The following is a 24662-nucleotide window of genomic DNA, read 5'->3' on the forward strand; positions in this document are numbered from 1 at the left end:
TTTTGAGTATCAGTATGAGTGTCTGAGTATCTGTATGGTTCGGTGGGGGGTATTACGAAGTGCATAGGTGCATAAATGAGTGACTCACTGTTTGTATGTGTTGAAGACAGCATGTGTGCAGGACTGTATGGGTGGATGAGTGTGTGCATGGGTGTGTTAGTGAGTGATAGACTGTCTCAATAGTGTCTTTATGAGTAACTACATATGTTTTAAACTAGTATATGTGACTATTGGTGTATATAAGTGAGTATATGTGAGAGATTGAAAGAGTTCCTGTATGAATAAGTATGTGTTTCTATAAGTGATTGTTTAAAAGACTAAGTATGTGTAAGTTTCTGTAGAAGTAAGTGTGGTGGTGTGTGTATAACTGTATATGCAAGTAAATGGATGTTTGATTCTTTATTAGCATGAGTGACTATGTGTGTGAGTAACTCTACGGATGAGTGGCGTTGTGTAACAGGATGTATAGGTGTGTGAGTACATATGATGATTGAGTACATGTATGAGTGACTGTATAGGACTGTTGGTGAATGAGTGGATGTGTATGTGGAGCTTAGAATTACTGAATAGGTTGTTGTAACTGGTATTGGTATGTCCATTGTTTTGAACATTGTAGTTTCTATTTTTGAATGTGTGTATCAAAGGTTATATTAGGGGAAGAGGAGGTCTGCCACTCTAACACAAGGATGATGTCATCAGTGATGTCATTAGTGATGTCATTTGAGATGTCATTAGTGATGTCATGAGTGATGTCACTGACCATGTCGTGAGTGATGTAATATGTGACGTCATCAGCAGTGCATTGCGGGCGCGCGAGTTATAGTTAGCTGAACTAACTATAACGGGAGAATTTCAATGGTTTTGTACGAGTGAAAAGTCCAGCTAACTGTAACGCCCCTGAAACCTATGGTTTTTTCAGTGAATTTCTAAGGTTTTTTAAATGCTAATTCCTAACTATAACGTGCCTGAAACCTATGGTTTTTTCAGTGAATTTCAAAGGTTTTTTAAATGCTAATTTCTAACTATGCCTACAGAGATAGGACATGTGAAGAAAGAAGAAAAAACGCACAGAAAGAAAAAAAAAATGCAGAAAGAAGCAACAGAAGTCCTCAAAGACAAACAAAAGTGCAGGAAGAAGGATAACGTGCAGAAAGAACAAACAGAAGAGCAGAAAGAAGCCTTGCTGCAAAATCATCCTGTACCCTCAACTTTTTCAGACAGATACTGGTGGTAATTGAGTCTGACTAACCAGTCCTAGAGCCAGTGCTATGTTAAAAGACATTCAGAATACAGTGAAAACACCTACATACACTAGGGAACACTATGCGTTGGGGTCCCCCTGTGATCAGCATGACCTCCTCTGTAAGCCCCTAGTATATAATAGGGCAGGGGATTAAAACTACCTCTTAACCCCTTCGCTGCCAGGCCTTTTCCCCCTCCTGTGCCAAGCCTTTTTTTGGCTATTTGGGATAGTGCGCGCTTAGGCCCCTATAACTTTTTGACCACATAAGGTATCCACGCCAAATTTGCGTCCTTTTCTTCCAACATCATGGGGATTCTAAAGGTACTCAGGGTTTGTGGATTATCCTAGAGGGGTCACAGAAATGAGCCAAAATACAGCAAAACTTTGTTTTTTTTGGGAAAAATTGGAAAAATGGGCTGCAAATGAAAGCATCTGGGATTTTCCCTGTAAATGTTATCAAAAAAGGGTTTGTGGGGTTGAAATCATCATTTTCCCAGCTTTTCGGGGATACCAGACTTTTGTCAGAAACCCAACATTTTTTACACAGTTTTGGCATTTTTTTGGGACATAGCCGATTTTTGCTATTTTTTGTGCTTTTGACCTCCTTCCAGTTAATGGCAGAAATGGGTACAAAAGCAATAATGGATCCTGGAAAACTATACATTTTCGAGAAGAAGACAAAATTCTGAATTCAGCAAGGGGTCATTTGTGTAGATCCATCAAGGTTTTTTTATAGAAACAAACAGTTAAATATAGGATAAATTAAAAATTAGTTGAGAAAAACTGCCGTTTGTGTTAACGTTTTCACCTGTAACTCTTTCTAATTATGACAGCTCTTTGAAAGCAATATACCGTTGCATCCGCTGGGCATTACTGGTTGTGGGGATATATAGGACTTGTAGGTTCACCAAGAACCCGACGAACCCAGAGCCAAAAACTGAGCAGCAACTTGCAATGGTTTTTTATTTTGTACCGGGTATATAGTAATAATTCTGTAAAAAAGTGTACATGGAAAACTTGGTATGAAAGACACCTATGTATTTCTGAAATGGGAACAAAATATAGAGTTTAGAAACAGTAGATATTTGCACATTTCTGAAATTGGGAATACTCATACTAGCATGAGAATTATCAGTCATTTTTTAGAATGACTTCTTTTTTACACAATATCTTTCATTTGGAAGGCAGAAATGCATCGAAAGTCAATAGATAATAACAGTTTCTTTACAAAACTGAATTACCCTAAGTCTCCCGATAAAAATGGTACCTCACTTGTGTGGGTAGGCATAGTGCCCACAACAGGAAACGGCGCAAAACGCAAGGTGCTCACAACTCAATATCGCAGTGAAAATTTACCCTTTTTTTTGCAAAGTGCCTAGCTCTAGTTTTTGAACCCTAGCTCTGCGGGTACCTTGGGAAACCTAGCAAACCTATACATTTTTGAAAACTAGACAACCAGGGGAATCCAGGATGGGGTGACTTGACTGCCTCCCACCAGGGTCTGTTACCCAGAATCCCTTGCAAACCTAAAAAAATTGTAAAAAAAAACACATTTTCCCCACATTTCTGTCGTGGAAAGTTCCCGAATCTGCATGGATCCACATATTTCCACCCACCCCGCGTTCCCCAAAGTCTTACGAGAAAAACGGTACCTCACTTGTGTGGGTCGGCCTAGTGCCCGTGACAGGAAACGGCGCAAAACGCAACGTGGTCACACCTCAATTTCGCAGTGAAAAATTACCCTTTTTTGGCAAAACGACTAGCAGTAGTTTTTGAACCCTAGCTTTGCGGGCACCTTGGGAAACCTAGCAAACCTATACATTTTTGAAAACTAGACACCCAGAGGAATCCAGGATGGGGTGACTTGACTGCCTCCCACCAGGGTCTGTTACCCAGAATCCCTTGCAAACCTAAAAAATTGACAAAAAAACACATTTTCCCCACATTTCTGTCGTGGAAAGTTCCGGAATCTGCGTGGATCCACAAATTTCCACCCACCCCGCGTTCCCCAAAGTTTTACGAGAAAAACGGTACCTCACTTGTGTGGGTCGGCCTAGTGCCCGCGACAGGAAACTGCGCAAAACGCAACGTGGTCACACCTCAATTTCGCAGTGAAAAATGACCCTTTTGTGGCAAAATGACTAGCTGTAGTTTTTGAACCTTAGCTCTGCGGACACCTTGGGAAACCTAGCAAACCTATACATTTTTGAAAACTAGACACCCAGGGGAATCCAGGATGGGGTGACTTGACTGCCTCCCACCAGGGTCTGTTACCCAGAATCCCTTACAAACCTAAAAAATTGACAAAAAAACACATTTTCCCCACATTTCTGTCGTGGAAAGTTCCGGAATCTGCGTGGATCCACAAATTTCCACCCACCCAGCGTTCCCCAAAGTCTTACGAGAAAAATGGTACCTCACTTGTGTGGGTCGGCCTAGTGCCCGCGACAGGAAACGGCGCAAAACACAACGTGGTCACACCTCAATTTCGCAGTGAAAAATGACCCTTTTTTGGCAAAATGACTAGCTGTAGTTTTTGAACACTAGCTCTGCGGGCACCTGGAGAAACCTAGCAAACCTATACATTTTTGAAAACTAGACACCCAGGGGAATCCAGGATGGGGTGACTTGACTGCCTCCCACCAGGGTCTGTTACCCAGAATCCCTTGCAAACCTAAAAAATTGTCAAAAAAACCACATTTTCCCCACATTTCTGTCGTGGAAAGTTCCGGAATCTGCGTGGATCCACAAATTTCCACCCACCCCGCGTTCCCCAAAGTCTTACGAGAAAAAACGGTACCTCACTTGTGTGGGTCGAAATGCTGCAAACGGGGGTTTTGGGTTTAGGTAAAGGCGCCACAGGGAAAATTTGCATATATTTATATGTCCTGAACTTATTAGTTGACGGTGCTACAAGGTGAGAAGTACCACCTGACTTCCCAGAATTATGAGCCTTTGCCCAGTACAATTCAGAAAACAATCCTTAGCACACGTACTATTTATACAAAATAAAGATGTAACGTGTTTTCACAGTGCAATTCAATCCAGTGTACAAAAGAAATGATTTAGTCTTTTTCTTCTAGATGGTTATTTTATTCATTGCCAGTCTTCTCAGTGGTTCATAACAGCCAGCCAACACGTGTTTCGTCGCTACAAGGGAATGTGGTCCCGCGACTTTTTCAAGGCTGTCTTTGCAGAAAAGATTAAAAGAACTATAGTGTCTCTCTTTAAAAAACATGTTGTACTTAATGACAATATCACAGCAACACGGTAGTGGAACTCGAAACCCAACGAAATGTGGGTGAAACTTAGATCCAATTAGAAAGACAACTTATACGACCAAAGTCAACGTCCCCATATATTGTGAATTCAATAAATGAGCAGAAAATCTATGACTCTAATCACGATGGAGAGAGCTAAAAACGTGCATTTAGTGAAGACGTTCGCTAAATACTAAACGAATCCTTAATTGTGAACAACACACCCACGTAGTGAGTTTCAGAACGAAGTGAGGTGGGTGTGGTTTGGTGTATATAGGTTCTAGGGAGTGTGAGTTCGCGCATATTCAAGTGGATAAAAATGTGTGCTGTATGTTGGTACAACAACAATAACAAAGCTGTTCCTGTAAGTGAAAAGGCAAGGAAAGGAAATGGGAAGGAATGTGTTCACGGACACTTAAAATATTGGATATTGAGGCCCTCACACAAACTAAAGGGTATCGTAATTCACGTTACCCCTTCGAATGTATTGCATCATCATCGGGCTGCTCCTGCGTCGAGTCGGCTGGTGCAATACCCGACGGGCTCTTTTTTAAGGAGCACTTTTATGGAGATCTTTTTAATCCAATGAAGCCGGTGGATGCATGGGTGTGTGGGGCTCTAAAGTGATGTAGATGAAATGCGTTGATTGTTAAAAATAGGGGTCGAAGTACTTACTCAACCAATTTATTAGGAAGTCTTCTCCCCTAATTAAAAAATTCTGAGGTTAAGTGTTATTAACCTAGGGTTATCAACTAAGTTATATACACTGCCTCAGTCGGGTCGACATGTTTCTCGCTCCATTAGAGAAGTACTCTGGCGATTCCTCAGGACCAAAAAGATGTTTTTCTATCTACATCTAGAATTCAACATAATGTCTAAATAAACAGTGAGCATTCTCTGTCACAAATGTAGTGTTACCTGCAGCTCGGTCTACCTGTAGGGGGATAAAGGCCAAGGAGGTTAAAGAAAGCATGGTATAGTCACTGTCTGTTGACATTAAATATCTCGTGAACAACTGAGTGCAAATGTGGTGAAAGTGCACTCTAAACGTGAAGGGTGATAAAAACTAGGTGAGACTGAACCCTGTGAAGTGACTTCTACTATACATGGTGGTGGTGAAATTAGTAAATGGACTTACCCTAACAATTCATAAGGATAGTCCACTGCAGATCCTGGTAGATAAACGCAAGGAGTTCCTCGCGTTCTGTAATTATATATGGACACAGCTAGAGGAACGGGGGTAGTTAAAAATGACAAACTCCAGGGTCATGGTAACCCCTTCTCTTATTGCTGTAGGTACATCGTGAAATTGGCAAATATGGTTGAAAAACACATTTTATCTGATTTAAAACACTCCCTTCTCTATATTCGTGAAGGTATGGATGGATCATACTTTTCAGAGAACTACAGTCGATGAGGGCTATGACTATAACCCTAATGTCTGGTGATAGTGCTGTCCCTAGTCTCTTACTTAATAAATTTATTTGGACGATGTCGAAATGGCTGCCCCAACCTTTTTATCAGGGTAGCTGTGTGCTGTGATTACGTCGATAAAACATATGATCAAGCACCACACAGACTGGGTTAGCGTATAATGGTATCTCATTAGAGGCTGGCTCTCATAGTCAAAGCTTTCTTCTATTAGTGTGAAGCCCAGGAATAAATATCACACGTAATGTAAATCTATGAGCTTTGGAGGGGTCGCGGTAAACTATCGAGTCGCGTCCTCGTTAAAACCTCTGCCTTAACACTATCAGGTTCCCGTCTATTTGTTGACACAGCGGGTCCCGTATTACAAAGTATAATCATCAAATGCCCCACCTTTGTTTTCGAGAATTATGAATCCAAACAATAGGGATAAAAATAAACAGTAAGTCTACTTACTGACACGCCGAGTCCGTGTCTCGTACACACCTACCCCGTTCTACCAGGACTGGGCGGCGGTGTGTAGAGTCTCGTTTCAGTATTTGAAGGCGGCGTTTGTTAGACGTAGACCCGGAAGTTGCAGGGACACTGGAGATTGCATCGCTCAATAGCGACCGGTGGTGAATACGGTCGCCATCTTGAGTGAGGGTGAGGGTTTGTCGATTATGTGTCGTATAACAGCTCGTGAAGTGCAGTGGGTCTAATTTTATAATCGATTGTAGTTGTCTGTGCATATCGCCCCTAGGACCCGGGTATATTTTACGAGTCTACTTGATTTCATTGTTATCATGACTTTCTGAAAAGGCAACATTTCTTGTAAAAAGTCGATTGATGTTGCATGTACATTTAGAGGCAATCACCCCAAGGAGCAGAGTCTGTATTGTGGGTCTGTATGATTCATTCTGATTATTTCTTTAGGCTCTCCAATTGTAGAACGCTCTGTTATCCACTCAAACCTATATATCGGTTAAGGAGAGTGCAGTATGTCAAGCATTAGTATTAGTAAAGGCGTGATTCAAGGAGGTTTGATGGAAGCCCAAGGAATGGCGTCATTTAATCCTGTCACATGAGTGCCCAACCTGTACACCCACCTCTGTTCTTTTGCAAGTAACGCCTCCTTGGTGATATTGGGAAACGATTCCAATATGAGCCAGGTGAATGACTCTGGGAGATGTCCCTTTTCTAGAAAATGGGTACACATTCTAGTGTTGATTTTTTTGCAGCGAAAATTGCTGCGATGTTCAGTCATGCGTATTTTAATAGGGCGGGTGGTCATGCCCACATATTGCAGTCTACAGGGGCATGTGATAAGATATATGCAATTCGCTGTGTTGCAATTAGTGTGGCGACGTAGCTCCCATTTAAAATTCTTGTCAAAGAGGACAGACTTGTGTGTTGTAGTCATGGGACATACCGAGCATGAGCCACAGGGGTAATGTCCGGTTACAGGTGGCAAATCCCATAATTGTCTTTGGATTGGTTGCCCCTGTGGACGTGGACGAGTGTGAATCAAGGTGTCTTTTAAGTTTTTTGTGCGTTTGAATGCAAATCTAGGAATTTCAAGTTGCATGGTACCTGTGTTCAAAATGTTCTAATGTTTTTTGATTGTCTTAGTGATCTGATTTGACAATGGGGTGAATGATGTGACACAGGTCAGGGTTTCGTTTGAAGCTGTCATTTTGGGTTCCAGAAGGGCTTCACGATTGTTGTTTCGGGCTCTCTTACTCGCTAGGGCTATCTGTTTGGCAGGATAGTTACGTGCCCGAAGATTATTAGCCAATTTCTTCGCTTCTACTCTGTAGTCTGATAAGTCACTACAATTTTGTCTTACCCTAAGGAACTGTCCGATGGGTAAATTATCCCTCAGACTGCGGGGATGATGACTTGTGTATAGTAATAGACTATTACGATCTGTTGGTTTCTTGTACAGGGAGGTAGATAACGTGCCCCTATGTAGACTGATGTTTAGATCTAGGAAAGGAATGGTATTGTCGGACACTGTCTGTGAAAACTTGAGGTGTGGGTCAAGAGTGTTGATCCAATCACAAAATTCAGTGCAGGTCGACATATCCCCCTTCCAGAGGATGAGTATGTCGTCAATGAACCTCTTCCAAAGGTATATGTCTGTGTTGAAGGGATTGGAGTCGTGATAAATGTACCGGGTCTCAAAATCAGACATATACAGGCAAGCCAGACTAGGAGCAACTGTACTCCCCATACAAGTTCCTTGTGTCTGTTTATAGATCTGGCCTTTGAATTCAAAGAAATTCTCCGTCAATGTTAGAGTGGCACATTCCATGATGAAACCAGTGGGGGTGTTGTGTTCCCAAACTCCCTGATTCAGGACTTCTTCTACCACATTCAAAGTAGCCCTCTGTGGTATATTTGTGTACAGTGCTTGTACATCTAGGGTCACCAATAGTGTGATCTCATCCGTGGATGGTAGTTCATTCAAGAGTCTTAATAAGTCTGAGGTGTCCTGTATATAAGATGCAGTCTTTTTAACCAGAGGTTGCAGAAAGTAGTCACAGAATTGGGACAAGGGTTCTAAGACTGAGTCTATCCCTGATACGATGGGCCTTCCAGGGACAGGTGAAATACCCTTATGGATTTTTGGTAGGGTATAAAAATATGGAGTGCGTGGATTCTTCTTGACCAGAAATATGGCTTCCTTCTTGCTAATCCAGCCTTCACTCTCAGCCGAGAAAACTAAGGCTGTGATAGTAGCAAGTAAGCTTTGGGTGGGGTTGATGGAGACAGGGGTGTAATAAGTTCTGTCACTCAGTTGTCGTCTGCATTCCAGTTCATATTCTGATGTATCCATTATTACCGTGGCCCCACCTTTATCCGCTTGCTTTATGGTGATTGATGTATCATGAGACAAGTTCTTAATAGCCTCAATCTCCACTTTAGACATGTTGCTGTATTTCCTAGGTTTGGTTATGTTGGCAAGGTCTTTTAATACGGCTTGTTCGAAAGTCAAGACTTCCGGTGGGATCATTGACATATTCGGAGTGAAGGAAGACTTTGTGTGCAAACCACTGTCTGTTCGTTCTGTGGTTTCAGTTCCATCAAAAAAGGATCTTAACCTAATTTTGCGAAAAAATTGTTGAATTTCGCACTGTTGTTTAAATTCATCGATCTGAGGTGTTGGTACAAAGCCCAACCCTTTTTGAAGTACTTTGTGTTCGACTTCAGTGAGATTTCTTTGAGAAAGGTTGACAACTAGGTCTTCTTCCTGGTGTTGGTATGGCTCCGGGTTTCCATTGTTCTCGGAGTGTCTTCCCACTGGACTCTGGTTCCTTGTTGGATTTGTTGATTGTTTCCGCTTCTTCGCCCGCGCCCTCTGCCCCAACCTCTGCCTAAAAAAGGCTGGTTGTATACCGGGGGGTAGAGCTGTGGCGGGCCCTGTGGTGGTATTGGATATTGAGGTTGGCCATGCAAATTCATGGGGTATTGCCAAAAGGTTGGATATTGAAAGGCAGCCGGTTGGAAGGTAGGGTAGGTTTGACGATTCCCCTTACGTGAAGTACCATGGTTGGTTGAGTCAGTGCTCGAGTTGCTGTTGCTCGAGGAGCCTCTTCTAGTGGAGTTAGAATTTGCGTCAGAATCTCCAGAGTTGTTGGCGCTCGGAGGTACAAAATCTTCTTTTAAATAGGGGTACATTTTCTCTTTATTGAAGTTGTTCACGTCTTTTTGTAACTTCTTAACCTTTTGTCTCATTAAATATTCGCGATGTTCCGCGATCTCATTATTGATTTCCGACAACTTCGATTTAAAAAGAGTCGTAGATGTCGCACTTTTCAACGTGCTTTCTGCCAACTGGATCCTTGCTAAGAGAGTATCTGCTAGTCTCTTGGCTGTCTTAATAATCAATATGAGGAGATCTCTGGTGCATTTCCATGACACCTGTGACCAATCGGTCTTGAATGTTCCGTCCTCTAGGAAAATACGTGGGAAGATTTTCACTATTAAACCATTAGGGGCGATGTTTGCCCTCAGGTATTCTGTCATCAGGGCGCCATGAAGTGTGATCTTCACCCAGTCTCTTTTTAGTGAGGATAAGGACTGCCAGTCTTCCGACTGGCTCCCTGTGGCTGCCCCACCATCGGCTCCCAGGATTGAGGGGGCATTGAGTATCTCATCGACAAAATCATCCCCAAAACTTAACCCTTGACCTTCCATTGTGGTAATGATCTTAGTAATGGTCTACGGTTATAAGATACTCTCTCTATTGTATTAATGTTATCGAATGTAGAGGCCAGTTTCAGGGTTCAGGTGAACTGACAAAAAGGAGTTCTTTTTGTGCTGAAAGGGGAAGAAACATTAAAACCTTAAAAGTGGGGGATATGCACAGGTTAACCCACCGGAAGATGCCCCACGGATAGAAATCCGTGCATAATATAACCACAAAAATGAAAAGGGGGGGCGTAAGGGCGCTTTATGAAAAAGGTCCAGCTATGTGTGCCCTCAGAAAGTACAACAACAATAACAAAGCTGTTCCTGTAAGTGAAAAGGCAAGGAAAGGAAATGGGAAGGAATGTGTTCACGGACACTTAAAATATTGGATATTGAGGCCCTCACACAAACTAAAGGGTATCGTAATTCACGTTACCCCTTCGAATGTATTGCATCATCATCGGGCTGCTCCTGCGTCGAGTCGGCTGGTGCAATACCCGACGGGCTCTTTTTTAAGGAGCACTTTTATGGAGATCTTTTTAATCCAATGAAGCCGGTGGATGCATGGGTGTGTGGGGCTCTAAAGTGATGTAGATGAAATGCGTTGATTGTTAAAAATAGGGGTCGAAGTACTTACTCAACCAATTTATTAGGAAGTCTTCTCCCCTAATTAAAAAATTCTGAGGTTAAGTGTTATTAACCTAGGGTTATCAACTAAGTTATATACACTGCCTCAGTCGGGTCGACATGTTTCTCGCTCCATTAGAGAAGTACTCTGGCCATTCCTCAGGACCAAAAAGATGTTTTTCTATCTACATCTAGAATTCAACATAATGTCTAAATAAACAGTGAGCATTCTCTGTCACAAATGTAGTGTTACCTGCAGCTCGGTCTACCTGTAGGGGGATAAAGGCCAAGGAGGTTAAAGAAAGCATGGTATAGTCACTGTCTGTTGACATTAAATATCTCGTGAACAACTGAGTGCAAATGTGGTGAAAGTGCACTCTAAACGTGAAGGGTGATAAAAACTAGATGAGACTGAACCCTGTGAAGTGACTTCTACTATACATGGTGGTGGTGAAATTAGTAAATGGACTTACCCTAACAATTCATAAGGATAGTCCACTGCAGATCCTGGTAGATAAACGCAAGGAGTTCCTCGCGTTCTGTAATTATATATGGACACAGCTAGAGGAACGGGGGTAGTTAAAAATGACAAACTCCAGGGTCATGGTAACCCCTTCTCTTATTGCTGTAGGTACATCGTGAAATTGGCAAATATGGTTGAAAAACACATTTTATCTGATTTAAAACACTCCCTTCTCTATATTCGTGAAGGTATGGATGGATCATACTTTTCAGAGAACTACAGTCGATGAGGGCTATGACTATAACCCTAATGTCTGGTGATAGTGCTGTCCCTAGTCTCTTACTTAATAAATTTATTTGGACGATGTCGAAATGGCTGCCCCAACCTTTTTATCAGGGTAGCTGTGTGCTGTGATTACGTCGATAAAACATATGATCAAGCACCACACAGACTGGGTTAGCGTATAATGGTATCTCATTAGAGGCTGGCTCTCATAGTCAAAGCTTTCTTCTATTAGTGTGAAGCCCAGGAATAAATATCACACGTAATGTAAATCTATGAGCTTTGGAGGGGTCGCGGTAAACTATCGAGTCGCGTCCTCGTTAAAACCTCTGCCTTAACACTATCAGGTTCCCGTCTATTTGTTGACACAGCGGGTCCCGTATTACAAAGTATAATCATCAAATGCCCCACCTTTGTTTTCGAGAATTATGAATCCAAACAATAGGGATAAAAATAAACAGTAAGTCTACTTACTGACACGCCGAGTCCGTGTCTCGTACACACCTACCCCGTTCTACCAGGACTGGGCGGCGGTGTGTAGAGTCTCGTTTCAGTATTTGAAGGCGGCGTTTGTTAGACGTAGACCCGGAAGTTGCAGGGACACTGGAGATTGCATCGCTCAATAGCGACCGGTGGTGAATACGGTCGCCATCTTGAGTGAGGGTGAGGGTTTGTCGATTATGTGTCGTATAACAGCTCGTGAAGTGCAGTGGGTCTAATTTTATAATCGATTGTAGTTGTCTGTGCATATCGCCCCTAGGACCCGGGTATATTTTACGAGTCTACTTGATTTCATTGTTATCATGACTTTCTGAAAAGGCAACATTTCTTGTAAAAAGTCGATTGATGTTGCATGTACATTTAGAGGCAATCACCCCAAGGAGCAGAGTCTGTATTGTGGGTCTGTATGATTCATTCTGATTATTTCTTTAGGCTCTCCAATTGTAGAACGCTCTGTTATCCACTCAAACCTATATATCGGTTAAGGAGAGTGCAGTATGTCAAGCATTAGTATTAGTAAAGGCGTGATTCAAGGAGGTTTGATGGAAGCCCAAGGAATGGCGTCATTTAATCCTGTCACATGAGTGCCCAACCTGTACACCCACCTCTGTTCTTTTGCAAGTAACGCCTCCTTGGTGATATTGGGAAACGATTCCAATATGAGCCAGGTGAATGACTCTGGGAGATGTCCCTTTTCTAGAAAATGGGTACACATTCTAGTGTTGATTTTTTTGCAGCGAAAATTGCTGCGATGTTCAGTCATGCGTATTTTAATAGGGCGGGTGGTCATGCCCACATATTGCAGTCTACAGGGGCATGTGATAAGATATATGCAATTCGCTGTGTTGCAATTAGTGTGGCGACGTAGCTCCCATTTAAAATTCTTGTCAAAGAGGACAGACTTGTGTGTTGTAGTCATGGGACATACCGAGCATGAGCCACAGGGGTAATGTCCGGTTACAGGTGGCAAATCCCATAATTGTCTTTGGATTGGTTGCCCCTGTGGACGTGGACGAGTGTGAATCAAGGTGTCTTTTAAGTTTTTTGTGCGTTTGAATGCAAATCTAGGAATTTCAAGTTGCATGGTACCTGTGTTCAAAATGTTCCAATGTTTTTTGATTGTCTTAGTGATCTGATTTGACAATGGGGTGAATGATGTGACACAGGTCAGGGTTTTGTTTGAAGCTGTCATTTTGGGTTCCAGAAGGGCTTCACGATTGTTGTTTCGGGCTCTCTTACTCGCTAGGGCTATCTGTTTGGCAGGATAGTTACGTGCCCGAAGATTATTAGCCAATTTCTTCGCTTCTACTCTGTAGTCTGATAAGTCACTACAATTTCGTCTTACCCGAAGGAACTGTCCGATGGGTAAATTATCCCTCAGACTGCGGGGATGATGACTTGTGTATAGTAATAGACTATTACGATCTGTTGGTTTCTTGTACAGGGAGGTAGATAACGTGCCCCTATGTAGACTGATGTTTAGATCTAGGAAAGGAATGGTATTGTCGGACACTGTCTGTGAAAACTTGAGGTGTGGGTCAAGAGTGTTGATCCAATCACAAAATTCAGTGCAGGTCGACATATCCCCCTTCCAGAGGATGAGTATGTCGTCAATGAACCTCTTCCAAAGGTATATGTCTGTGTTGAAGGGATTGGAGTCGTGATAAATGTACCGGGTCTCAAAATCAGACATATACAGGCAAGCCAGACTAGGAGCAACTGTACTCCCCATACAAGTTCCTTGTGTCTGTTTATAGATCTGGCCTTTGAATTCAAAGAAATTCTCCGTCACAACACACCCACGTAGTGAGTTTCAGAACGAAGTGAGGTGGGTGTGGTTTGGTGTATATAGGTTCTAGGGAGTGTGAGTTCGCGCATATTCAAGTGGATAAAAATGTGTGCTGTATGTTGGTGCCAGAACTGTGAAGAAATATATAATAAAGTGCATATGATCATAGCTACCTATTCTTGGCTTGGTATATATATCTGGAAGGAATAATAATATCTATATCACACTGATGCCAAGGCGAAAGTAATCTTAAGAATAAAGAAATATAAGAGTAGAAATATCTTAAGTGAAAGACCTACTTAGTAGGTGGTGATAATTCCAAACCACCTATGGTTTCTGAGGTAATGGCGTCACTTGTTATTGTGGGATACTGCAATCCTTGGCGAAATCCTGTTTCCCTTCAGTACTGTGAAAACAAGTTGAATCCTAATTAACCCATAGTCATGGTCTCCAACCAGTTAGGCTACAAATGATTAATAAGTAGTATGAGATGTGGTTATAATCTAGTGGAGCATGATATTTGTGCAATACTATTATGACAATGTCCCATTATAAGAAACTGGGTGGTCGAGTAACAGTATATCGGGGGACTAGGCACGTAGCGATATAAAAGCGCCAATAAACGTATCTCGTGCGTGAAATCAAAATCTAAATAACCCCGGTTTTAGAGCAGTCTAGTCCTGATCTCAATATGCAAATTTCCCAAAATAAGTGGATCTTTAATATTATAAACGCTAAAGTGACTATGTCTCTACTGTGGATATTTGATCCGTTCAAAATCCCAGGCTACCAACATACAAAGTAATACCGGTGTATCGGAAGGTAAATTCCAGGACCTTCCCTATGTTCTACACCCTTCTGCAAGTCTCCAACTCTGTCAGGCTATTGGTATAATCATGAACTAATCTTCAGAGCTAGTAAAGTATAATGGGAACCGGTCAAAATGCAGTACTCAGTTTTGATAGAAAAAAAGAAAGAGAAAAGGGGGACGTGGTTCTCACTCGGTAAAAATATAACCGGCAAAGTAACCTATTTGTATCTCTCGTTAATGCATTCTATACTATGAACAGCACCGTGTTTGGCAAAGCTTACCTTATTCGACTGAACAGTGATTCTGACGTGACGCCCGTCCCTGGTATCCCGGTCTCGAGTGCGTGCATGCAAGAGGTTTCCCTTCCTTATATTCAAAGTTTAGAAACCGGGAAGTGTATTCACGTGTGTGACTCGGTCTCGTCCAAACTCACGTAACATGAATAAAAGAAGGACTAAAGATATCTGGCTAATACGGCGGCCATTTCAAAACATGTTTGGTTGTGCGTAATACTAAGGGTCCCAACATATACGGTGGAAATGGAAATAGTGCACCTGTCTTGTGCTTGGTGAGTATCAACGAATCTTTAAGAGCCTATTGTTCTCTCCATCTATTAGACTCAGTACATACCTATTCAACGGTGTAACGTGAAATTCGAAAACCAATATTTCTTTGGTAGAGAATATAAGAAAAAAGAACAAATATCACACATGTACAAATTATAAAGAACACGTATTATACAACTGAGAATTGAGAAGAAGGTTGCTCATTGGAAAAACGGTCATATCTAATGCATTCTTAGCGTAAAACCCATTCGAATCTGTCATTGGTATTTACCAAAATTAAATTCTTTCTAATAGGAGTTACATTAAGTAGTGTTATGCTCGGTATGTATAGTTTTTTTTAGCCCTCTGTCAGATTGGGTATAGGCAATCAGGAGCTTAGATTTTAATCAATCTGATATAGTCCCATAAAAACTGACAGTGGGGGTCTTAATTGCCCAGAAAGTAGTGTAATTCATGATCAATGTTAAGACCCTGTTCCACACTGTTTTCTGAATTGTACTGGGCAAAGGCTCATAATTCTGGGAAGTCAGGTGGTACTTCTCACCTTGTAGCACCGTCAACTAATAAGTTCAGGACATATAAATATGTATTTTCCCTGTGGCGCCTTTACCTAAACCCAAAACCCCCGTTTGCAGCATTTCAGTCTATACATCTAGGTGGCAGCCGGGAAAGCATTATGACTACCTTTGCTAATGATAAGGGAAAAAGAGACAAAGAGGCAGAGGATCTGTTCAATAACTTATTATTATTATTATTATTATATTTGAGTTTATAAAGCGCACAGATACCCGGGGGTTTCCCGGCGCTAACAGAGGAAGAGAAGCAGGGAGACAAGATGAAAGTAGACATTAAGCAGAGAAAAGCCAGGTTTTTAGGCCCTTCCTGAATTTCAGGTAGCAAGTTTCAAAGCGCAAAGAAATAGGGAGTGAGTTCCAGAGTGATGGCGCCAGATAGGAAAAGGAGCGACCGCCAACTCTGGTGCGATTGAAACGTGGCACGGAGAAGGTGCCAAGAGAAGAAGATCTGAGGGTACGCACAGGACAGTATGGTTGAACCAGAGTGGAAAGGTAAGGGGGGGAGTTGCCTGTTTTAATCCTGTGCATGTAACAGAGAGCTTTGAACTTTGCTCTAGATTCGATGCGCAGCCAGTGAAGGCTGCGCAGGGAAACAGCAGCAGAGGCAGTTCTGGGCAAATTGCAAAGCAGGCGAGCTGCCATGTTTTGCACCACTTGCAATTTGCGTGTTACTTCCTTGTTAACCCCAAGGAGGAGCACGTTACCGTAGTCTAACCTGGAGGTTACTAAAGCCTGGACCACAGTTCGTAGGGTATCAGGCGGCAGCATCCATGCTATTTTTCTCAGCCATCGCATGATATTAGTACAGATGGCTGAGACTTTCACAGCATGCTGCTTCATAGACAATTGGCTGTCAAATGTAACTCCCAGGTTACGAGCCATGGTGGATGGAACCGGCAGGGGACCCATTTGCAGAGGCCAATGCTTAGGGCCCCAGAGAGAGGTGTCAGGGCCGAATAAAAGAAGTTCGGTTTTATCGCCGTTTAATTTTAATTTATTGGTCAGCATCCAGTTGGCAATATTGATAAGCCCAGATCGAAGAGAAGAAGTAGGGGCGTGTTTATTAGAAGAAAGAGAGAAAATAATTTGGGTGTCGTCCGCATATGAAAATATAGAGAGACCAGATTGTTCTGCGAGAAAGGCGAGAGGACTAACATAAATATTGAAAAAGAGAGGGCTCAGGATAGAGCCCTGGGGTACACCGTGAGGGGACGGGAGAACAGAGGAAACAGAAGTAGGGGAAAAAACCTGGAAAGTGCGTGCGGACAGAAAACTGGCAATCCAGGCTAAAGCCATGCCATGGATGCCAGCGGCCTTTAGGGTGGAGAGGAGGATGTCATGAGAGACGGTGTCAAATGCCGCGCTTAAATCCAACAGGATAAGCGCCACCGTCTCTCCTCTGTCCACCTGTTGTCTAATTGCCTCAGTGACACCTAGCAGGGTGGATTCAGTGGAGAATCCAGCCCTAAAACCAGACTGGGATGGGTGCAAGAAATTGGTGGCCTCAATGTGAGAGGAGAGGCAGAGGTTAATGTGTTTTTCTAAAACCTTAGAAAGACAAGGGAGAAGAGATATGGGTCGGAAATTGGAAGGGTTATTGGGATCGGCGTTGGTTTTTTTGAGAAGGGGAACCACCATAGCGTGTTTCCAAACTGCAGGGACGGTGGCTTCCAACAAAGATGCGTTCAGAAGGGCTAAGATGGGTAAAAGAGCGGGAGTATCAAGACTGCTTAAAATTTGAGGAGGCATAGCATCAAGTGGGGAGCCAGATTTGATTTTAGCCATGAGTTTGGAGAAGAGTTCCAAAGAGATCGAATCCCATTTGTCAATAGAAGTGTGCGGGACAAAGGTAGTAGTGTCCTGAGAGATGGCATTGTCAGGATCAGTACTGAAAGGAATGTCGAGTGCTCGTGGGGAGGCATCAAAACCGGCATAAATACGGTCTATTTTTTCCGTAAAAAATTCGGCAAGAGTATTACACTGAACTGTGTCCAAACAGGGGGCTTTTGGCGAGTTTGATTGTCCAGAGAGTTCTTGGACTGCTTTAAAAAGAGCTTTTGGTCGGTTTTGGGCTGATAGAATAAAGGTGTTAACATAGTTAGCCCTAGCAGATTTGCACAGGGAATGGTAGTTTCGAAGTTCCATTTTGTAAATTTCTTTATCGTTAGGGGAATACGCAGATCTCCATATGCGTTCCAGTCTCTTACACTTGGATTTGGCGCATTTGAGTTGGTCATTAAACCAGGGGGCAGGGGGGTGAGTGAAATTATGTTTTCCATTACGGGCCGGAAGACAGATATCAACGGCTGAAGAAAGCCATGTGTTAATTAAGCTTTCATCTTTAGTAGTAATATTGTTGGGTAGAGAGGGTAGGGTTAAGGCAAGCTGGTGATTCAGTTGTGACAATTTGAGTTTTTTCCAATTTCTATTCGGTCTGAGAGTCTGAATATGCACAGATGGACCGGCAATGACACTCGTCAGGATGTTAAACTCGATAATGTAGTGGTCGGACCAGGTAATAGGTTTGGAAGGGAGGCAGGTAATGTCGTCAAGGTTCGAAAAGATGGGGTCAAGTAAATTACCTGCCTTGTGTGTAGGGCCAGTGTTATGGAGATGTAGATTAAGAGCGGCCAAATCTTGAAGAAGGTGTGTACGGATAGGACAGAGTGAGTTGTTGAAGTGGATATTAAAATCGCCAAGGAGAAGGAAGTTTGAGGTTTGAAGCAATAGAGGAGCTAAATTTTCCGATAAAGAGGAAGCCCATGCGCCAACAGCGCCCGGTGGACGATAGAGTAATACACCCGACAAGGTGTAGTTAGGATTAAGTAATAGTTTGAAGTAGCCAGCTTCGCAGTTGGGTATGGCTAAATCTTCCCACTTACATGAGTAGGTACGTTTATATATGATGGCAATGCCACCTCCCTCCTTGCCCTGTCTATTGCGGCACACATAGGTGTAGTTATTAGGGAGAGCTGTAGCAACGTCAGGTCCCGTGCAGTCGGACAGCCAAGTTTCTGTTAAGAATAGGGCCGCTGGACTGTCAGAAACCAAAAGATCGAAAATGTCCCTCTTGTGTTTCGGCAGGGACCTGCAGTTCAAGCTCAGGAAAGTGAACTCCGTGGAATGATGAGTGGGGGAGGGAATAATTTGACATGAAGAGGGTTTCCAAAACGTAGAACTAGGAATATGGGTGAGTGAGGGTGCCGAAGTTAAAGTCAGGGAGCAAATCTGACAAGATGTAGGGGCATCCAAGGCCCGTAAGCAGGGGCAAGTATTATTCATAGGGGAACGAAGAGATCGTAAGGCATGGCTTGAATAGTAAAGCCTGGGGATTGTGGAGCACGATGCAGGGGGGGTGGTCCCTGGTCCCGTCTGGTTGCGGACGGGCGCAGACGGGCTTAACTTTGGCGCAACTTCGGCGCGAAGTCGGCGCCCTCGCTGCGCCCGTCCGCTGCGCCTCCGCCACTCCCCCATATTAAATAGTCCGCTGTAGAAGGCGGCTAGTCCAATCCCCTTCCCCGAATCTCTGAGGGCGGAAGTGCCGCTGCCAGGGACACGCCGCTCTAGCGGCACCAGCCGAGGCGGATCGAGTCCAAGCGGGAAAGGAACACAGAGGGTAATCACACAGTACAAGTAAGCATAAAATGTAATTTTAAAAACAGCATTCACGGAGCAGAGTAGCGTGGCAGCCTTCGCTGCTTCTCAGTCTCAGAATGAGCCCGGTCACAACACGTGTGTTAAGTAGCCAATACTGCGCCTAGGGGTGGGGGCGGCTAGTCCAATCCCCTTCCCCGAATCTCTGAGGGCGGAAGTGCCGCTGCCAGGGACACGCCGCTCTAGCGGCACCAGCCGAGGCGGATCGAGTCCAAGCGGGAAAGGAACACAGAGGGTAATCACACAGTACAAGTAAGCATAAAATGTAATTTTAAAAACAGCATTCACGGAGCAGAGTAGCGTGGCAGCCTTCGCTGCTTCTCAGTCTCAGAATGAGCCCGGTCACAACACGTGTGTTAAGTAGCCAATACTGCGCCTAGGGGTGGGGGCGGCTAGTCCAATCCCCTTCCCCGAATCTCTGAGGGCGGAAGTGCCGCTGCCAGGGACACGCCGCTCTAGCGGCACCAGCCGAGGCGGATCGAGTCCAAGCGGGAAAGGAACACAGAGGGTAATCACACAGTACAAGTAAGCATAAAATGTAATTTTAAAAACAGCATTCACGGAGCAGAGTAGCGTGGCAGCCTTCGCTGCTTCTCAGTCTCAGAATGAGCCCGGTCACAACACGTGTGTTAAGTAGCCAATACTGCGCCTAGGGGTGGGGGCGGCTAGTCCAATCCCCTTCCCCGAATCTCTGAGGGCGGAAGTGCCGCTGCCAGGGACACGCCGCTCTAGCGGCACCAGCCGAGGCGGATCGAGTCCAAGCGGGAAAGGAACACAGAGGGTAATCACACAGTACAAGTAAGCATAAAATGTAATTTTAAAAACAGCATTCACGGAGCAGAGTAGCGTGGCAGCCTTCGCTGCTTCTCAGTCTCAGAATGAGCCCGGTCACAACACGTGTGTTAAGTAGCCAATACTGCGCCTAGGGGTGGGGGCGGCTAGTCCAATCCCCTTCCCCGAATCTCTGAGGGCGGAAGTGCCGCTGCCAGGGACACGCCGCTCTAGCGGCACCAGCCGAGGCGGATCGAGTCCAAGCGGGAAAGGAACACAGAGGGTAATCACACAGTACAAGTAAGCATAAAATGTAATTTTAAAAACAGCATTCACGGAGCAGAGTAGCGTGGCAGCCTTCGCTGCTTCTCAGTCTCAGAATGAGCCCGGTCACAACACGTGTGTTAAGTAGCCAATACTGCGCCTAGGGGTGGGGGCGGCTAGTCCAATCCCCTTCCCCGAATCTCTGAGGGCGGAAGTGCCGCTGCCAGGGACACGCCGCTCTAGCGGCACCAGCCGAGGCGGATCGAGTCCAAGCGGGAAAGGAACACAGAGGGTAATCACACAGTACAAGTAAGCATAAAATGTAATTTTAAAAACAGCATTCACGGAGCAGAGTAGCGTGGCAGCCTTCGCTGCTTCTCAGTCTCAGAATGAGCCCGGTCACAACACGTGTGTTAAGTAGCCAATACTGCGCCTAGGGGTGGGGGCGGCTAGTCCAATCCCCTTCCCCGAATCTCTGAGGGCGGAAGTGCCGCTGCCAGGGACACGCCGCTCTAGCGGCACCAGCCGAGGCGGATCGAGTCCAAGCGGGAAAGGAACACAGAGGGTAATCACACAGTACAAGTAAGCATAAAATGTCATTTTAAAAACAGCATTCACGGAGCAGAGTAGCGTGGCAGCCTTCGCTGCTTCTCAGTCTCAGAATGAGCCCGGTCACAACACGTGTGTTAAGTAGCCAATACTGCGCCTAGGGGTGGGGGCGGCTAGTCCAATCCCCTTCCCCGAATCTCTGAGGGCGGAAGTGCCGCTGCCAGGGACACGCCGCTCTAGCGGCACCAGCCGAGGCGGATCGAGTCCAAGCGGGAAAGGAACACAGAGGGTAATCACACAGTACAAGTAAGCATAAAATGTAATTTTAAAAACAGCATTCACGGAGCAGAGTAGCGTGGCAGCCTTCGCTGCTTCTCAGTCTCAGAATGAGCCCGGTCACAACACGTGTGTTAAGTAGCCAATACTGCGCCTAGGGGTGGGGGCGGCTAGTCCAATCCCCTTCCCCGAATCTCTGAGGGCGGAAGTGCCGCTGCCAGGGACACGCCGCTCTAGCGGCACCAGCCGAGGCGGATCGAGTCCAAGCGGGAAAGGAACACAGAGGGTAATCACACAGTACAAGTAAGCATAAAATGTAATTTTAAAAACAGCATTCACGGAGCAGAGTAGCGTGGCAGCCTTCGCTGCTTCTCAGTCTCAGAATGAGCCCGGTCACAACACGTGTGTTAAGTAGCCAATACTGCGCCTAGGGGTGGGGGCGGCTAGTCCAATCCCCTTCCCCGAATCTCTGAGGGCGGAAGTGCCGCTGCCAGGGACACGCCGCTCTAGCGGTACCAGCCGAGGCGGATCGAGTCCAAGCGGGAAAGGAACACAGAGGGTAATCACACAGTACAAGTCAGCATAAAATGTAATTTTAAAAACAGCATTCACGGAGCAGAGTAGCGTGGCAGCCTTCGCTGCTTCTCAGTCTCAGAATGAGCCCGGTCACAACACGTGTGTTAAGTAGCCAATACTGCGCCTAGGGGTGGGGGCGGCTAGTCCAATCCCCTTCCCCGAATCTCTGAGGGCGGAAGTGCCGCTGCCAGGGACACGCCGCTCTAGTGGCACCAGCCGAGGCGGATCGAGTCCAAGCGGGAAAGGAACACAGAGGGTAATCACACAGTACAAGTAAGCATAAAATGTAATTTTAAAAACAGCATTCACGGAGCAGAGTAGCGTGGCAGCCTTCGCTGCTTCTCAGTCTCAGAATGAGCCCGGTCACAACACGTGTGTTAAGTAGCCAATACTGCGCCTAGGGGTGGGGGCGGCTAGTCCAATCCCCTTCCCCGAATCTCTGAGGGCGGAAGTGCCGCTGCCAGGGACACGCCGCTCTAGCGGCACCAGCCGAGGCGGATCGAGTCAAAGCGGGAAAGGAACACAGAGGGTAATCACACAGTACAAGTACAAGTAAGCATAAAATGTAATTTTAAAAACAGCATTCACGGAGCAGAGTAGCGTGGCAGCCTTCGCTGCTTCTCAGTCTCAGAATCCAATACCAATCAGGGACCCAATACCACACCACTATCTAGTCAATCCTCTAAAAAAGAGGGTATGAAAGAAAAATTCATCAGACTTGAAAAACTGAGACTTAATGAAATGTCCAGGTGGTGGGACGCAGCGACGCTGAAACAATATATAAAAGTGAAAAGGGTACCTAGGGGTTTGAGATACCAAATAATACCAACTTACGAAGATTTAGAAGCTGACTTACTGGCAGATTGGGAGAGAGAACTTAACAATAATTCGAACAGACTAATGGAAATTTTAATAGAGAACTGTGAAAGGAAGGTTGCGAAATTGCAGAAAGACATTGAAACATTAGAAACTGAAATTAAAGACCTCAACCTACCGGAAATAATGACCAAAAACTATGTAATCTTAAATTATATCATAGAACGACATGTGGCAGACATTAAGCAGCGTAAAATGAGAAAAATTAGAAGGGATGAACGAGACTACTCTAGCGGTAGAGTTTTCACTTTTGCTAAAAAGTATGATCACCTGATTCCCAAAACAATACCAGCTAAAACTGGGGAAGGAAAATCAGTACACTCTAGCACCACTTCATTGGACACCGAGCATACTAGTGACAGCGACCTTGATAGAGCGGAAGGCACAGGGAATGTCTCCAACAATGAAAGTAGTTTTTTATTGGAGGTCAGAAGAATAAAAAAGGGCAACAGAGAGAATCGCAGACCAATCCAGGTAGAAAAACAAGGAGGGGAAAACGAGGGGGCAAGAGAAACGGAACGCCCCGGGGTGAGGACCAGATCATGGAATGTGAGAAAGTGAATGACTTATCCGTTATGAATCTAACTGATGTTGATCTTACTGATGATATGTTGTCTGTGTTATCCAAAGGGATGAGCTTTTGTCCTAGTAGTATTGGGGACATCTGTGAAACAAAAATTGACTTGTTTAAATTTATGAGACGTATCAAATTAAAGAAACATTTTGAACTAAACAAACTTGCAAATAAAGACATGCAGCAAAATCTTGGCTTATTAATATCTAACGAGCAAACAATACAAGATGTACTAGACACCAGGCTGTTATTGTCTTTGACAGATTGTGAAGATGAGGTTGTATCATCTGATATGATCATGAGAGACTTAAATATCAACATGGACTATAGTATCATTAGTAATCTAAAAGAAAAATCTAAATGGACACCTACACTAACAGCAGGCAACAACATAGATCTTTTTTATAAATTGGTCACTGCTGAGCTAGACAAACATGACATTAAGAACACTGCTTCCCGTATGAAGAAAGACAACATCACACATAAAGAAAGAATAGCACTCAGAACACTCAGCTCCAACAGGAACATAACAATCAGGGAGGCTGATAAAGGAGGAAATATGGTGACCATGCGCAGCACAGATTACGAACATGAGATACTGACCCAACTGAATGATCAAGAATGTTATGAGATCATAACAGGCAACCCAATCTGGACACTAACTAAGTATATTAACATCCAACTCAAACGATGGCAGGAACAGGGACTACTTGACGAGAATGAGGTCACCCATCTGAAGGTAGATCGACCGAGATATCCTTGCATTTACACCGTACCAAAAGTACACAAAAACCTTCCCTTTCCACCTGGTAGGCCTATCATATCTGGAATAGGTGGTCCCACAGAAAGGATATCAGAATATGTGGATATCTTTTTGAAGCCACTAGTAACCAACCTAGCTTCATATATAAGGGACACGAAACATATTTTGAGTACTTTAGCTGATTTAAACTGGGATGACAACATGACTATGGTCACATTGGATGTAACAGCTCTTTACACCAGTATCAAAAGGGACATTGGTATAAGAGCAGTGAAGAGGATGCTAAACAGAAGGGCTGCTAGCTCCTGGAACCACACAGAGATGTTAATTGAGATGGTAGAACTAATACTTGACAATAATGTGTTCCTTTTTAAGGAACAGTGGTACAGACAAACACAGGGAGTAGCAATGGGCTCCAGATTTTCTCCCTCGTATGCCAACCTGTTTATGGGTTGGTTCGAGGAGATGAGAATCTGGGGCTCACTGGGCGCCAAATGGAACGACTCAATAATGTTTTGGGGTCGATACATAGACGATTGCATCATGATTTGGACAGGGACTCATTCGAAACTTTTAAGCTTTTTCGAATTTCTCAATGATAATGAATGCAACATCAGATTTACCATGGAACACAGCAA

The sequence above is a fragment of the Triturus cristatus genome, chromosome 6 (genome assembly GCF_964204655.1).
Source record: "Triturus cristatus chromosome 6, aTriCri1.1, whole genome shotgun sequence".
In the NCBI taxonomy this organism is placed as follows: Eukaryota; Metazoa; Chordata; class Amphibia; order Caudata; family Salamandridae; genus Triturus; species Triturus cristatus.